Genomic DNA, 6,887 nt, shown 5'->3' with positions numbered 1-6,887 from the left:
AATCAAACTTAGTATACACAGTTAGATTGATAATTCTACTCTCTTTGCAAAATTTCACGTAACACGAAGTAAAACTACCTTTTTGGTTTTATCGGGAGAAAGATATATACGAGAGCTATCTCTGTAAAATAAATATATGTGCAAAAATTGTTCCATTTCTCTTTTGGACGAAAATAACGGTACTGAAAAATTTAATGAAAAATGACTCGAGGAATTGAACTTTCAGATGAAAAATGCGGAAAAATTATCGGAATGGACCTAGCTGCCAAAAAAAATTGCAGAAATTGCATCGGCGACAAATCGACACCGCAATACGATTAGCAATTTTTTAAAAAATTCCACAAACTATGGTTGCGCTAAACGCAGTGGGCGCCTTCCAACCGTTGACCAAAGGACAAAGCGACATATCCGCCAACTTGCTGCCAATGAATATATGAACTGCAGAAAAATAAAAGTAGAATTGGGTCTGAATGTGACTAGACAACGAATTCAGCAAATTATCAAGTATAACAAGTATATACGGTCGTACCCTCCACCATGGATTGCGTAGAAACTTCTACGAAAGACTGTCATACACAATCGAATTACTTGGGTTGTGGTATCTTAAAACTTCTTAACGTCGTTTTCTAAATTCTAAAGTCCATACGTGGTATATAAATATTAGACCAAAAAGATGTATAGTTAAGTCTACAAATAATTACGAACCGATATGGACTTTTTGCACGGTACGTAGAGAGCCAGAATTGAAATAAGGGGGTCGCTTATATGGGGGCTATATACAATTATGAACTTGATATGGACCAATTTTTGTGTGATTGGGGATCGATTTATCTGAGAGCTATATATAAGTATAGACCGATATGGACCTAGTTAGGCATGGTACTAGCACAATGTACCAAATTTCAACTCACTCGTATGAAATTTGCTCCTACAAGAGGCTCCAAAACCAAATCTCGGGATCGGTTTATATGGGGGCTATATATGATTATGGACCGATATGGACCACTTTTGGCATGGTTGTTAAATATCATATACTACCACATTTCAACCAGATCGGATAAATTTTGCTTCTCCAAAAGGCACCGGAGGTCAAATCTGGGGATCGGTTTATATGGGGGCTATATATAATTATGGACCGATGTGGACCAATTTTTGCATGGTCATTAGAGACCATATACTAACATCATGTACCAAATTTCAGCCGGATCGGATGAAATTTGTTTCTCTTAGAGGCTCTGCAAGCCAAATCGGGGTATCGGTTTATATGGGGGCTATATATAATTATGGACCGATGTGGACCAATTTTTGCATGGTCATTAGATACCATATACTAACATCATGTACCAAATTTCAGCCGGATCGGATGAAATTTGTTTCTCTTAGAGGCTCTGCAAGCCAAATCGGGGTATCGGTTTATATGGGGCTATATATAATTATGGACCGATGTGGACCAATTTTTGCATGGTCATTAGATACCATATACTAACACCATGTACCAAATTTCAGCCGGATCGGATGAAATTTGCTTCTCTTAGAGACTCCGCAAGCCAAATCGGGGTATCGGTTTATATGGGATCGGTTTTTTTATACCCCCCACCATCCTATGGTGGAGGGTATAAAAAAACGCGGTTAACACAACACCATAAAAATGCTCGTCTTTCTTTTGCTGAAAAATACGAGTTTTGGGACGAAGAGTTCGGAACGGTTATATTTAGCGACGAAAAGAAATTCAATTTGGATGGTACCGATGGCCATCACAAATATTGGCGTGATTCTCGGCGTATGTTCACAGACAGACGGAGATGGATAGATCGACTCAGAGGCCGACGGAATATTGTCGTGAGGCCAAAGACTTCATGTTCTTAAACTACGAATGCTAATTTTGCTTACATAGAAGACGCATTTCTCTAATATAAAGTTGTTTTCCTTGTCAAAAAGTCGGTAAACTATTCAATGAATTCGTTTTGTCCTTATAGTTAAGAGATTGAACTCAAAATTGAATATCCTAACACGAAAGAAAATTTCGTTCTACCAAGGTCAACTTGGCTTTAATACGTCTGGAAAAAATTTTCAAAATTAATGAAATCAAAGCAAAAAAGTGTATACGGCCGTAAGTTCGGCCAGGCCGTTATGTACCCTCCACCATTGTTTGCGGTAACACTTGCCGATGGCAAGGTATCTTAAAACTTCTTAACACCGTCTTCTCAATTGTAAATTAGTCCATACGGGGTATATATTAAACAAAAAAGGCCGATAAAATACGTATATAATTCAGTTTGACAAAATTTTCAATAGAAATAAAATTTTGACAAAATTTTCTATAGAAATAAAATTTTGTCAAAATTTTCTATAGAAATAAAATTTTGACAAAATTTTATATAGAAATAAAATTATGATAAAATTTTTCTATATTTTTCAAAATTTTTTGACAAAATTTTCTATGGAAATAAAATTTCGACAAAATTTTCTATAGAAATACAATTTTGATAAAATTTTCTATAGAAATAAAACCATGATAAAATTTTCTATAGTAAAAAAATTTTAACAAAATTTTCTATAGAAATAAAATTTTGACAAAATTTTCTATAGAAATAAAATTTTGACAAAATTTTCTATAGAAATAAAATTTTGGTAGATTATTTTTGGGGATCGGCTACAGACTACAGACCGATATGGACCAATTTTGGCATGGTTGTTGGCGTCCATATACTAGCGCAATGTACCAAATTTCACCACGTACCAAGAAATTTGGTACGTGGTGAAATTCGGATGAATGAATTTTCCTAGAATCAAGCACGCAAAACTCAAATTTTAAAGAGAAATTCGTTGTGTTGTCCATGGAAGGAAGTGAAAAAGCCAAACGGCACATATTTAAAGCCTTTCTGACATGAAATTTTTAATTTTATTTTCTATTTTCTATTTTCTTTTTTGCGTTATTTCATGGTTCATTATTTAATTTTTTATTTAAAATTACCAAATAGCTTATTTTATTTATTTAGACTATCTAAAAGAAATTCAGCGGAAATAAAATAATTTCTGGGTACTTTTTTTTTTAAATTAATTTAAACAAATTATCGTTGTACATGCCCAACTCTGAAATTATCCTACTCTGTAAAACAATGTCGTCAAATGTCACTTAGCGTTAATCAATTCTTGCTTTGCATTATCTATGATTATATCTTTGCGCCATTTTAATATATCAAATGGAAAATGGCGGAAAATTCTCGTGCAAAATGTAATTGAATTATTTCATCATTCATGGAAATAAATCTCTAAAGAAATAAAGATTAAACACAGGCACAATTGTAGTCTTTAGATTATGAGATCACTGAAAGAAACACAGACACGTGTCTTGAATTTTTAATTAATTATTTGCTAGTTTTTCCCCCATATGGAAACCTATTCGGATACACACACATATACGTATATATGCAGAGAAAGTATTGTAAATAGCAATTATTTATATCAACTTGTTAAATAATTATAAATTTTATGGATGAAAGTTTAAAATATAAAACAATTTTCGTATAATATTGGAAACATTTTTAAAACTTTAAAATTAAAAATTATGCAAAAATTTTGTATAAGAAGAAAATTTTGTAAAAATGTTATATAGAAATACATTTTTTAATAACTTTTTATAGAAATAAAATTTTGACAAAATTTTATATAGAAATAAAATTTTGCATAGACTTTCTATAGAAATAAAACTTTGACAAAATATTCTATACAAATAAAAATTTGATCAAATTTTCTTCGAAGTAAAATTTTGATAAAATTTTCTATAGAGAGATTTTCTCGCAAAAATTTTAATTCTATTGGAAATTTTGTCAAAATTTTATTTCTATAAAAAATTTTGTTAAAATTTTATTTCTATAGTAAATTTATGAAAACTTGTATTTCTAGAGAAAAATTTGTCAAAATTTGATTTCTATATAAAATTTTGTCAACAATTTATTTCTATAGAAAAAATTGTCAAAGTTTTATATTTTGTCAAAATTTTATTTCTATAGAAAATTTTGTCAAAATTTTATATTTTGTCAAAATTTTATTTCTATAGAAAATTTTGTCAAAACTTTATTTCTATTGAAAATTTTGTCAAAAGTTTATTTCTATAGACAATTTTGTCAAATTTTTTTTCAATAGGAAATTTCGTCATAATTTAATTGTATAGAGAATTTTGTCAAAATTTCATTTCTATAGAAATTTTTGTCAACATTTTATTTGTATGGCAAATTTTGTTAAAATTTTATATTTATGGAAAATTTTTTCAAAATTTTATTTTTATGGCAAATTTTGTCAAAATTGTATTTCTATAAAATTTTGTCAAAACTTTATTTCTAATGAAAATTTTGTCAAAATTTTATTTCTATAGAAAATTTTGTCAATATTTTATTTCTATATAAAATTTTGTCAATTTTTTTGTGTTTCTATAGAAAATTTCGTCATAATTTAATTGTATGGAAAATTTTGTGAAAATTACATGACTATAGAAAATTTTGTCATCACTTTATTTGTATGGAAAATTTTGTTAAAATTTTATATTTATGGATTTTTTTTTCAAAATTTTATTTTTATAGAAAATTTTTAAAAATTTTTTACTATAGAAAATTTCGTCAACATTTAATTGTATGGACAATTTTGTTAAAATTACTTTTCTATAGAAAATTTTGTCAACATTTTATTTGTATGGAAAATTTTGTCAAAATGTTGTATTTATGGAAAATTTTGTAAAAATTTTATTTTCATGGTAAATTTTGTCAAAATTTTATTTCTGGATAAAACTTTGACAAAATTGTATTTCTAAATACAATTTTTGCAAAAATCTTAATTCTATAGAAAATTTTGTCAAAATTTTATTTGTATAGAAAATTGTGTCAAAATTTTATTTGTATAGATTTTTTTCTATAGAAATTGTTGTCAAAATTTTATTCCTATAGAAATTTTTCTCAAAATTTTATTTCTGACAAAATTTTTTTTTATTTCTAGAGCAAAATTTATCAAAATTTAATTAGAATTACGAAACAATGAACTTGTTCATAAGATAGTATATTTACAATTATAATTATTTGCTAGTTTTCCCCATAGGGAAACCTATTCGGATACACACTCACACACATACGAATATACATGGAAAGTATTATAAATAGCAATAAGTTATATTAACTTGTTAAATAATTATACATTTTCCGGATGAAAGTTTAAAATATAAATCGCTTTTCACATAATTTTCATAATTTTTCACATAATTTTTTAAACTTTAAAATTAAAAATTATGCAAAAATTTTGTATAAGAAGAAAATTTTGTAAAAATGTTATATAGAAATACAATTTTGCCAAAATTTTTTATAGAAATAAAATATTGTCAAAATTTTCTATAGAAATAAAATTTTGACAAAATTTTATATAGAAATAGAAATTTGACAAAATTTTATATAGAAATAAAAATTTGACAAAATTTTCTATCGAAGTCAAATTTTGACAAAAATTTCTATAGAAATAAAATTTTGACAAAATTTTCCATAGTAATAAATTTTTGACAAATTTTTCTATAGAAATAAATTTTTGACAATTTTTTCTATAGAAATAAAATTTTGACAAAATTTTTTATAGAAATAAAATTTTGACAAAATTGTCTATAGAACTAAAATTTTGACAAAATTTTATATAGAAATAAAATTTTTGCCAAAATTTTATATAGAAATAAATTTTTGACAAATTTTTTCTATAGAAATAAATTTTTGACAAAATTTTATATAGAAATAAAATTTTGACAACATTTTATATAGAAATAAAAATTTGACAAAATTTTCTATCGAAGTCAAATTTTGACAAAATTTTCTATAGAGAAATGTTCTCGCAAAAATTTTAATTCTATTGGAAATTTTGTCAAAATTTTATTTCTATAAAAAATTTTGTTAACATTTTATTTCTATAGTAAATTTATGAAAACTTGTATTTCTAGAGAAAAATTTGTCAAAATTTGATTTCTATATAAAATTTTGTCAAAGTTTTATATTTTGTCAAAAATTTATTTCTATAGAAAAATTTGTCAAAACTTTATTTCTATTGAAAATTTTGTCAAAATTTTATTTCTATAGAAAATTTTGTCAAAAATTTTTTTTTCAATAGGAAATTTCGTCATAATTTAATTGTATGGACAATTTTGTCAAAATTTCATTTCTATAGAAAAATTTGTCAACATTTTATTTATATGGAAAATTTTGTCAAAACTTTATTTCTATTGAACATTTTGTCAAAAGTTTATTTCTATAGACAATTTTGTCAATTTAATTTTTCAATAGGAAGTTTCGTCATAATTTAATTGTATGGAGAATTTTGTCAAAATTTCATTTCTATAGAAAATTTTGTCAACATTTTATTTGTATGGCAAATTTTGTTAAAATTGTATATTTATGGAAAATTTTTGTCAAAATTGTATTTCTATAAAATTTTGTCAAAACTTTATTTCTAATGAAAATTTTGTCAAAATTTTATTTCTATAGAAAATTTGTCAATATTTTATTTCTATATAAAATTTTGTAAATTTTTTTTGTTTTTGTGAAAATTACATGACTATAGAAAATTTTGTCATCATTTTATTTGTATAGAAAATTTTGATAAAATTTTATATTTATGGAACATTTTTTTAAAATTTTATTTTTTTGGAAAATTTTGTCACAATTTTATTTTTATAGAAAATTTTTAAAATTTTTTTACTATAGAAAATTTCGTCAACATTTAATTGTATGGACAATTTTGTTAAAATTACTTTTCTATAGAAAATTTTGTCAACATTTTATTTGTATGGAAAATTTTGTCAAAATGTTGTATTTATGGAAAATTTTGTAAAAAATTTATTTTTATGGTAAATTTTGTCAAAATTT

The sequence above is a fragment of the Haematobia irritans genome, chromosome 1 (genome assembly GCF_050003625.1).
Source record: "Haematobia irritans isolate KBUSLIRL chromosome 1, ASM5000362v1, whole genome shotgun sequence".
In the NCBI taxonomy this organism is placed as follows: Eukaryota; Metazoa; Arthropoda; class Insecta; order Diptera; family Muscidae; genus Haematobia; species Haematobia irritans.
This window is presented reverse-complemented; position numbering follows the sequence as displayed.